Below are 11172 nucleotides of genomic sequence, written 5' to 3'. Positions count from 1 at the left end.
TTTAATTAAAATATTGCTTTAGTTTATTATTATTATTATTATTATTTTTAAATAACATTTTTTTCTTATAGATTAGAACGCTATTTGTGATGGACTTTAATGGGTATTTGACAAGTAAAGGCCGTTTGCTTTGAATTTAAAAACCCTGAGAAAATGATCACAAAGAAATTTGAACAGCTCTTCTAATGAATCGTGATAGAGCCATAAGACATTTAGCTCCAATCCATTTGACATTTTAAATTTTAATTCAATTGTAAATTTAATTTGGCTAATTTATTTAGGGGTCTATTTATTAAGAGGCGAATGGCAGGAGAAATTAAATATTTCAATTCAAGCTATTAAAGGGGCACTGAACCCATATTTTTTTCTGTTGCGATTCAGATAGAGCATGCAATTTTAAGCAACTTTCTAATTTACTCCTACTAGCAAATTTTCTTCATTCTCTTGGTATCTTTATTTGAAAAGCAAGAATGTAAGTTTAGATGCAGGCCCATTTTTGGTGAACAACCTGGGTTGTCCTTGCTGATTGGACAGCAACAATAAACAAGAGCTGTCCAGGGTACTGAACCAACAATTTGCTGGCTCCTTAGCTTAGATGCCTTCTTTTTCAAATAAAGATAGCAAGAGAACAAAGAAAAATTGAAAATAGGAGTAAATTAGAAAGTTGCTTAAAATTTAATGCTCTATATGAACCACGAAAGAAAAAATTTGGGTTCAGTGTCCCTTTAACCCCTTAATGACCGCAGCACTTTTCCATTTTCTGTCCGTTTGGGACCAAGGCTATTTTTACATTTCTGCGGTGTTTGTGTTTAGCTGTAATTTTCCTCTTACTCATTTACTGTACCCACACATATTATATACCGTTTTTCTCGCCATTAAATGGACTTTCTAAAGATACCATTATTTTCATCATATCTTATAATTTACTATAAAATTTTTTATAAAATATGAGGAAAAAATTGAAAAAAAACACACTTTTTTAACTTTGACCCTCAAAATCTCCTACACTTCAACAACTACCAAAAAACTCCCATGCTAAATAGTTTCTAAATTTTGTCCTGAGTTTAGAAATACTCAATGTTTACATGTTCTTTGCTTTTTTTGCAAGTTATAGGGCAATAAGTACAAGTAGCACTTTGCTATTTCCAAAAATTTTTTAAAAAAATTAGCGATAGTTACATTGGAACACTGATATCTGTCAGGAATCCCTGATTAACCCTTCACATATATATATTTTTTAAAAGAACACAACCTAAGGTATTAAACATGGAGTATTTTGACTCTTTCCATGCAACTATTTTACCACCAATCTATGCCAAAGTTTGAAAAAAAAAAAAAAAAATGGTGATTTTTTGACAAAATAGCAATTCAAGAATACATTTACTGAGAACGTTAAGGGTTACTGCCAAATAACACCCCCAATATGTCTTCAGTAGCATCTCCTGAGTACAGTGATACCACCCATGTATAGGTCTGTTGGGTTCTCTGGGGGCTAAAAGGCCTTATTTTTAGGGGGCGCATTCCAGTTTTTTAATTTGGAATTTTCACATCTGTCGTCATGCACCCATGTCCTATTTGGGACATTTCTGAAGCCGGACAATGCAAATTACCCCCATCAAACCATATATTTTTAAAAAGTAGACACCCTAGGGTATTTCAAATGCTGGTATTTTAACACTTTGCATGCACTAATTCAACCACCAGTCTTTGTCAAACTTTTGGGTAGTCATTTTGGTGTGTTATTTTTCACACGCATTGTACTTTAGGCATGGATTCTCAGTTCCTGTTATATGTTACTGACCAAAAACACCTCAATATGTGTTCAACAACAACTTCTGAGTACAGTGATACCCCCCATGTATAGGTGTGTTGGGTTCTCTGGGGGCTAAAAGGCCTTAATTTTAGGGGGGGCATTCCAGTTTTTCAACTTGGAATTTTCACATCTGTCATCATGCACCCATGTCCTATTTGGGACATTTCTGAAGCCGGACAATGCAAATTACCCCCATCAAACCATATATTTTTGAAAAGTAGACACCCTAGGGTATTTCAAATGCTGGTATTTTAACACTTTCCATGCACTAATTCAACCACTAGTCTTTGTCAAACTTTTAGGTAGTCATTTTTTTGCATTATTTTTCACACATATTGTACTTTAGGCATATATTCTCAGTCCCTGTTATGTGTTACTGCCAAAAAAAACCTCAATATGTATTCAACAACATCTCCTGAGTACAGTGATACCCCCCATGTATAGGTGTGTCGGGTTCTCTGGGGGCTAAAAGGCCTTAATTTTAGGGGGCGCATTCCAGTTTTTCAACTTGGAATTTTCACATCTGTCATCATGCACCCATGTCCTATTTGGGACATTTCTGAAGCCGGCCAATGTAAATTACCCCCATCAAACCATATATTTTTGAAAAGTAGACACCCTAGGGTATTTCAAATGCTGGTATTTTAACACTTTCCATGCACTAATTCAACCACTAGTCTTTGTCAAACTTTTAGGTAGTCATTTTTTTGCATTATTTTTCACACACATTGTACTTTAGGCATATATTCTCAGTCCCTGTTATGTGTTACTGCCAAAAAAAACCTCAATATGTATTCAACAACATCTCCTGAGTACAGTGATACCCCCCATGTATAGGTGTGTCGGGTTCTCTGGGGGCTAAAAGGCCTTAATTTTAGGGGGCGCATTCCAGTTTTTCAACTTGGAATTTTCACATCTGTCATCATGCACCCATGTCCTATTTGGGACATTTCTGAAGCCGGCCAATGTAAATTACCCCCATCAAACCATATATTTTTGAAAAGTAGACACCCTAGGGTATTTCAAATGCTGGTATTTTAACACTTTCCATGCACTAATTCAACCACTAGTCTTTGTCAAACTTTTAGGTAGTCATTTTTTTGCATTATTTTTCACACACATTGTACTTTAGGCATATATTCTCAGTCCCTGTTATGTGTTACTGCCAAAAAAAAACCTCAATATGTATTCAACAACATCTCCTGAGTACAGTGATACCCCCCATGTATAGGTGTGTCGGGTTCTCTGGGGGCTAAAAGGCCTTAATTTTAGGGGGCGCATTCCAGTTTTTCAACTTGGAATTTTCACATCTGTCATCATGCACCCATGTCCTATTTGGGACATTTCTGAAGCCGGCCAATGTAAATTACCCCCATCAAACCATATATTTTTGAAAAGTAGACACCCTAGGGTATTTCAAATGCTGGTATTTTAACACTTTCCATGCACTAATTCAACCACTAGTCTTTGTCAAACTTTTAGGTAGTCATTTTTTTGCATTATTTTTCACACACATTGTACTTTAGGCATATATTCTCAGTCCCTGTTATGTGTTACTGCCAAAAAAAACCTCAATATGTATTCAACAACATCTCCTGAGTACAGTGATACCCCCCATGTATAGGTGTGTCGGGTTCTCTGGGGGCTAAAAGGCCTTAATTTTAGGGGGCGCATTCCAGTTTTTCAACTTGGAATTTTCACATCTGTCATCATGCACCCATGTCCTATTTGGGACATTTCTGAAGCCGGCCAATGTAAATTACCCCCATCAAACCATATATTTTTGAAAAGTAGACACCCTAGGGTATTTCAAATGCTGGTATTTTAACACTTTCCATGCACTAATTCAACCACTAGTCTTTGTCAAACTTTTAGGTAGTCATTTTTTTGCATTATTTTTCACACACATTGTACTTTAGGCATATATTCTCAGTCCCTGTTATGTGATACTGCCAAAAAAAACCTCAATATGTATTCAACAACATCTCCTGAGTACAGTGATACCCCCCATGTATAGGTGTGTTGGGTTCTCTGGGGGCTAAAAGGCCTTAATTTTAGGGGGCGCATTCCAGTTTTTCAACTTGGAATTTTCACATCTGTCATCATGCACCCATGTCCTATTTGGGACATTTCTGAAGCCGGCCAATGTAAATTACCCCCATCAAACCATATATTTTTGAAAAGTAGACACCCTAGGGTATTTCAAATGCTGGTATTTTAACACTTTCCATGCACTAATTCAACCACTAGTCTTTGTCAAACTTTTAGGTAGTCATTTTTTTGCATTATTTTTCACACACATTGTACTTTAGGCATATATTCTCAGTCCCTGTTATGTGTTACTGCCAAAAAAAACCTCAATATGTATTCAACAACATCTCCTGAGTACAGTGATACCCCCCATGTATAGGTGTGTCGGGTTCTCTGGGGGCTAAAAGGCCTTAATTTTAGGGGGCGCATTCCAGTTTTTCAACTTGGAATTTTCACATCTGTCATCATGCACCCATGTCCTATTTGGGACATTTCTGAAGCCGGCCAATGTAAATTACCCCCATCAAACCATATATTTTTGAAAAGTAGACACCCTAGGGTATTTCAAATGCTGGTATTTTAACACTTTCCATGCACTAATTCTTTGTCAAACTATTAGGCAGTCATTTTTTGTGTGTTATTTTTCACACACATTGTACTTTAGACATGAATTCTCAGCTCCTGTTATGTGTTACTGCCAAAGAAGACCCCAATATGTGTTCACCAACATCTCCTGAGTACAGTGATACCACCTATGCATAAGTTTCTTGGCTTGTTCGGGGGGTGTAATGCCAAATGTCCAACATGCGTTTGTGATTTTTTTTCACATTTAACATATTTTCTTTGCCTATTGTCTTTTTGGGGGTATTTTAACATACCCCAATTTATTTGTTTCCATGAATGTGCATATTTTTGAAATGTTGACACCCCAAGGTATTGTATATGGTGTGCTTTGATGCATTTGAAGTAACTGTTTTAGCTAAAAAAAATTGGAGAAAGTGTATGGTGGCATTTTTTCAATTTTCATTTTTACACACACATTGCTTTTTGACTATGATTTAGGAGAGACTGTTGTAAGTTAGTGCAAAAAAATACTTCAGGTTGTTTTCTGCTAGGCACCCTGAGTACACCTATGCCCCCCATGCATAGGTTTGCCAGGATTTTGGGAAGGTTATGTTACAATTTTATGACTTGTGATTTTAGTTATTAAGTGAGAGTATTTCTTCTGATAGGCCTATCTTTAGTTTGGGGCCTATTGTAAACCCCACTTTTATTTATTGCCATGAATGTGCATATTTTTGAAATGTTGACACCCCAAGGTATTGTATATGGTGTGCTTTGATGCATTTGAAGTAACTGTTTTAGCTAAAAAAATTGGAGAAAGTGTATGGTGGCATTTTTTCAATTTTCATTTTTACACACACATTGCTTTTTGACTATGATTTAGGAGAGACTGTTGTAAGTTAGTGCAAAAAAAATACTACAGGTTGTTTTCTGCTAGGCACCCTGAGTACACCTATGTCCCCATGCATAGGTTTGACAGGGGTTTTTGTAAAAAAAAAAAAAAGAACAGCCCCATTTTAGAAAAAAAAATATATTAGTGAAATGTAAAAATCTGGCACATTAAAAGTAAAAAAATAACAAAAAATTTAACAGTAAACATAACAAAAAAAAATAACAGCAAATTTATTTATTTTTTAAAAATTGACCATTGTATGGTACCGCTTGAAGCAGTCCCCAATGCAGAGTCCAGGCTGTCCAGGGCAATCAGGACAGTGATATACAGTGTCCCTTCTCTGCCCCCTCTTGGTACAGACTCTGCATTTTTTTTGTGGTCTCTGCTTTGCGGCAGTAGGGGGGATTTTAAAAATAAAATGAGTAGCCCCAACTCTGCTCTCTCCCATCACCGCCCGGGGAGCAGGTGCATCATGGTACAAAATCCCCGAAATGATCTGGAGCTGAAATTGTAAAAAAGTCAGTTTCATTCCGGGGTTTGCTTTTTTGAACAACAAAAAAGCGTTGTGGGTTGCAATCTGCATTAGGTAAATTGCAACCTTTTTGTACCAGGCCCTTGTCTTCCGCATAATTAGGTAGGGCTGCAGCAGCTGATCTGCCAGATCAACCCCACCCATATGCCGGTTATAAGATTTGATGCACACTGGCTTCCTTATGATCTCAGCTCTGCCACGTACAGAGACCGCCACCGTCCTCTCTGTGTGGATGGTGGTAAGAAGGTATACATCCTTCTTGTCTCTGTACTTCAGTGCCAACAGCTCCTCTTGGCGCAGAGCAGAGGTCTCCCCCCTTCGTAGCCGGGTGCGTACAAGTTGTCCTGGGAAACCTTTGCGGTTCTTTTTAATAGTACCGCAAGCTACTGTATCAAAGCAATACAGTAGCTTGAACAAAAGGACACTTGTATAAAAATTGTCTAAGAACAAGTGATACCCTTTGTTCATTAGGGGTAATATCAGGTCCCAGACAATCTTGCCAGTGGTTCCCATATGTTCTGGGCAACCTGGAGGGTCAAGGTGGCTATCCTTTCCCTCATACACCCGGAAGGCCTGAGTATACCCAGTCTCGCTCTCACAGAGCTTATACACCTTTACCCCATACCTGGAGCGCTTGGAAGGAATATACTGCTTGAATCCCAGCCTTCCCTTATACTTCATCAGGGATTAATCAACGCATATATTCCTTCCAGGTGTATAAGCCTCTGCAAACCTGGCAGAAAAGTGGGTAATCAGGGGGCGGATTTTATACAGCCTGTCAAATTGGGGATGCTCCCTAGGGGGGCACAGGCTGTTGTCGCTGAAGTGCATGAAATGAAGAATCATTTCATATCTCTGCCTCGACATACTCTGGGAGAAAATGGGGGTAGAGCAGATGGGGCTACTGCTCCAGTAGGAGCGAACGGAGGGTTTCTTTATGATGCCCATCAGCATAGTCAATGCCCAGAATTTTTTAAATTCTGGCACATTGATGGGGGCCCATTGCTGCTTTGCCAAATATGTTTCAGGCTTTGCAGCACGGTACTGATGGGCATATAAATTAGTTTGGGCGACAATGTTCCCCAATACATCATCACCCAGAAACACCTCCAGAAACTGTTGGGGGCTAAAACCTGCCTCTATATTTATGCCAGCATTTGCTGTGAAGGGTGGGATATCTGGCCTCTGGAGATGAGGCGTTACCCACTCTTCAGCGGCAATGGCAGCAACACGCCTCCTTCTAGCAGGGGGGCTGGCAGGGGGGCTAGCAGGGGGGCTGGCAGGGGGGCTAGCAGCCACAGATACATCACTATCAGTTGAGACTGCATCTAATGATGTATCTGAGCATATGGCAGGGTCAAAATTGGGGTCTGAGTCAGACATAGAGGCATCTGACTCTGACGCAAGGATGGCATACGCCTCCTCAACACTATATCTTTTCTGTGACATTTTTGTATCTGTCACAGAAAACCAAAATTAATTAATTAACTAAATGGCCTTTGGGTTTTTTTTAAAAAAAGTACAGCTATGCTAATGCCAGTGATTTATAGCGATCACTGGCAAGCTAGGGGTTAAATACTCTTTAAATTAAATTAACTAAATGGCCTTTGGGTTTTTTTTAAAAAAAGTACAGCTATGCTAATGCCAGTGATTTATAGCGATCACTGGCAAGCTAGGGGTTAAATACTCTTTAAATTAAATTAACTAAATGGCCTTTGGGTTTTTTTTAAAAAAAGTACAGCTATGCTAATGCCAGTGATTTATAGCGATCACTGGCAAGCTAGGGGTTAAATACTCTTTAAATTAAATTAACTAAATGGCCTTTGGTTTTTTTTTTTAAAAAGTACAGCTATGCTAATGCCAGTGATTTATAGCGATCACTGGCAAGCTAGGGGTTAAATACTCTTTAAATCAAATTAAATTAGCTAAATGGCTCTGAAAGGAGCCTTTGGTTTTTTTAAAAATTACAACAACACAAATTAACCCCTAAAAAAATTCACAGACAGCAAAAAAGTACAGCTATGCTAATGCCAGTGATGTATAGCGATCACTGGCAAGCTAGGGGTTAAATACTATTTAAATTAAATTAAATTAGCTAAATGGCTCTGAAAGGAGCGTTTAGGTTTTTAAAAAATTACAACAACAAAAATTAACCCCTAAAAAATGCACAGACAGCAAAAAATTACAGCTATGCTAATGCCAGTGATGTATAGCGATCACTGGCAAGCTAGGGGTTAAATAGTCTTTAAATTAAATTAAATTAGCTAAATGGCTCTGAAAGGAGCCTTTGAGTTTTTTAAAAAAAATACAACAACAAAAATTAACCCCTAAAAAAATGCACAGACAGCAAAAAAAAGTGCAGCTGTGCTACTGCCAGTGATTTATAGTGATCACTGGCAAGCTAGGGGTTAATGGCTCTGAAAAGAGCCTTTGGATTTTAAATTTTTTAACAAATAAAAGAAATAAATCTCTCTCTGCTAAAATACAGGTCTCTCTCTTTCTCCAACAAAATGGCAAGTGAGGAGAGGGAGGGAGATCCACACTGATCAGAGTCAATATTTACAAATATTGACATGATCAGACAAATGGGGTATTTTATTATTATTTTTTTTTTTTTCTAAGAAGGCTCAGATTGGGTGACCCTAGCTTGCCCCTATGGTGAGACAGGCTAGGGACACCCCCAGATGCCCCATGATGCACCGGGCATCGCCATTTTGGAAGCCTCATGGGGGAGGGGGGGGGCGCTATATGTGGGGCTTTTTTATTTTAAATTTTATTTATTTATTCCCATTTTTAAGTTTATTTATACACTAACTAAGTGCCTCGACCCACCGAGGCACTTAGCACACTAGCAGAGCATCGGAAGCGTGTCCGATCGCTTCTGATGCTCTGCTGCACTGCCGGGCTCCACGTGGAGCAAAACCGGAAGTGATCACTCAAGGGGGAGTGATCGCTCCGGTCCCGGCACTCCGTAACAGCACTGCAGGGATGCCCAGACATCGAGGCATCCCTGCAGTGCTGTAATAGTGCCTGGAAGCGATCTTGATCGCTTCCAGCACTCACTTTAGCCGAGGACGTGCAGGGTACGTCGTCAGGCGTTAACTGCCTTTTTTTTTCAGACGTACCCTGCACGTCCTCGGTCACTAAGGGGTTAACTATGCATTATGAAGGACCAAACCCAGTGAGTATCTCCTGCAACAAGAGCTGAATTAACCCTGCACATTGCATAGGTAATGCTGTGTTCAACTCAGCTAAAATAGGAGGATTATGAATGAATTGTATACAGCATTAACTATGCATTGTGCAGGGCTAATTAAGCTCTTCTTGCAGATAATCACTGGGTTTGACCCCTGATAATGCATAGTTAATGAAATATTTAAAATCACCTATAATTCAACTGCAATTTAATTGTAAAATAACTATCATTATTAAATTTTACAGTATTAATGCGTCAACTAAAACAATGTAAGATGTCAGAATACCTTGTGGTACCTATAATCCCAGAAACAATGTTTAAAAGTATGTTTAGTGGTATAGGCCTCAATTTATCAAAATGAAAAAACACCTTTGGAGCACTTGAGGTGCAGTCTTGCATGAACCTGCATGATATGAACCAGCTGTCTGCGTCTTACGTCCACTGTCACTTTAGGGTGGCAGAACTAAAGGAGTATTGGCAAGCCCTGCTCTTGTGCTGTTGGTTCAGTGAGAGCAGGTGGAGGGGTGGCACAAGTTTTTACTTGTACAGTGATAAATGTGGCAACAGATGCCACCTCACTGGCTGTGAATGTGGGAGGACTGGTTCCCTGGGTGGAAGCATTTTCCTCTCACAGATTGATAACTGTTGCCTTTAATGTCATCAATGCTAAGGGTAACTGAACAACTAAATATAATAGGAGAGAACTGTATTTATAAGAAACTCTAAAGTAATTAATGAAACATCATCAACATGAAATCATAGGTTAATGGGAGTGTGTGCTGTAATGTTCTACTATTTTACCTGCTGGAGTTTATTAAATTGTTTACAAATAGTTAATGTACCTTTATTTTGTCATTTGAAATAGCTGATTTTGCTTGTTGTATCCCCACCTATACTGAAAATTGAATCACTTAACCATTTCCTGCCAGGACTTGTTTGCAAACAAATGAGTAAAATCAAGATCACACAAAGTAATATTCGTGTAAATACTTGTTGATGAATCCAAGTTTAAATATACTCTGTATCTTTAAATGAGGGTTTGTAGCTCTTTTATGCAAAAACCGAATAAAAATAGTTGTTTTTACCAGTTGATACAATTTGAGACAATTCTGTTAAGTAATTGTGTAACTTATATGAATATTAACAGGATATCAAATAAGTGAAACAAATGTTAACAAGAAAAAGATAAATAATGAATAATTCGCTTTTAGGAAAAATACACAGAGTCTGTGAAAATAGACTACTGATTCAGTCTTTAGGTAGAAGCACTTTAGTTCAGTGACTTTACAATGAGGAAATCTCCAAGTCAGATTCTCTAATGGTATTTCACGCACTCACAACAGCCACACTAAAATATATACATATGCATTCATACAAACAGTTCCAGTATTTGAATATCATGAGCAGGAAGAGGTTAACCCAGATAATACGTTATAGAGGAGGATTTGCAGATAGGAACAATCAAGTAAGGTCACAGGTACTGAGTACAACGTTACCAATCTGTAGCGTGGAGAGCGGTACTTTAGAGATCCAGTCGGGGAGCTGCAGCGGTTATGTGAGAGGCAGAGTACGTCAGCTCGTGTGTAGCGGAACCCGCTGTGTGAGTGCGGCTTGACCGGAAAGCCGAAAGTAGATCCGGTAGCTCAGGAATCCTTAGGCAGGAACTCCGGAGTAAAAGTTTAGCAAAGATGCCTTAGGAGAAGGCAAAAACAAAAGCGTAGGTAATAATAAACTTTGAGGCTAGGTTAAACACCTTTGGATAGGAATGACCTGAGATAAAGTTAAGAGTGAGTGTTCAGCATAACACAAACGAAAACAACTTTAATTTTCAGGCAATGTTGACCTGAGAAGTGCTTCCTTAAATAGGGCTGAGGGTCAAGAGGAAGTGAGTGATTTAAAGGTATATCACATTTCCCCTGTCTCAGGGAATCACCCCCGGGGATTCCAGATGAGGTTTGAATGGGTATCTTTTATGAAAGATCTGAATCAGTTTGGGGGAGTGTATGTCCTTATGGTTTTGCCGAGAATTTTCCTCTGGACCATATCCTTTCCATTTGATGAGATATTGTAATCTACGTCGGAAAACTCTTGAATCCAAAATAGCCTCAACCTCATATTCATCATGATCATCTATAGAAACTGGT

The sequence above is a fragment of the Bombina bombina genome, chromosome 3 (genome assembly GCF_027579735.1).
Source record: "Bombina bombina isolate aBomBom1 chromosome 3, aBomBom1.pri, whole genome shotgun sequence".
Taxonomy (NCBI): Eukaryota; Metazoa; Chordata; class Amphibia; order Anura; family Bombinatoridae; genus Bombina; species Bombina bombina.
The sequence above is the reverse complement of the archived record's forward strand: the minus strand, read 5'-3'. Positions refer to the sequence as shown.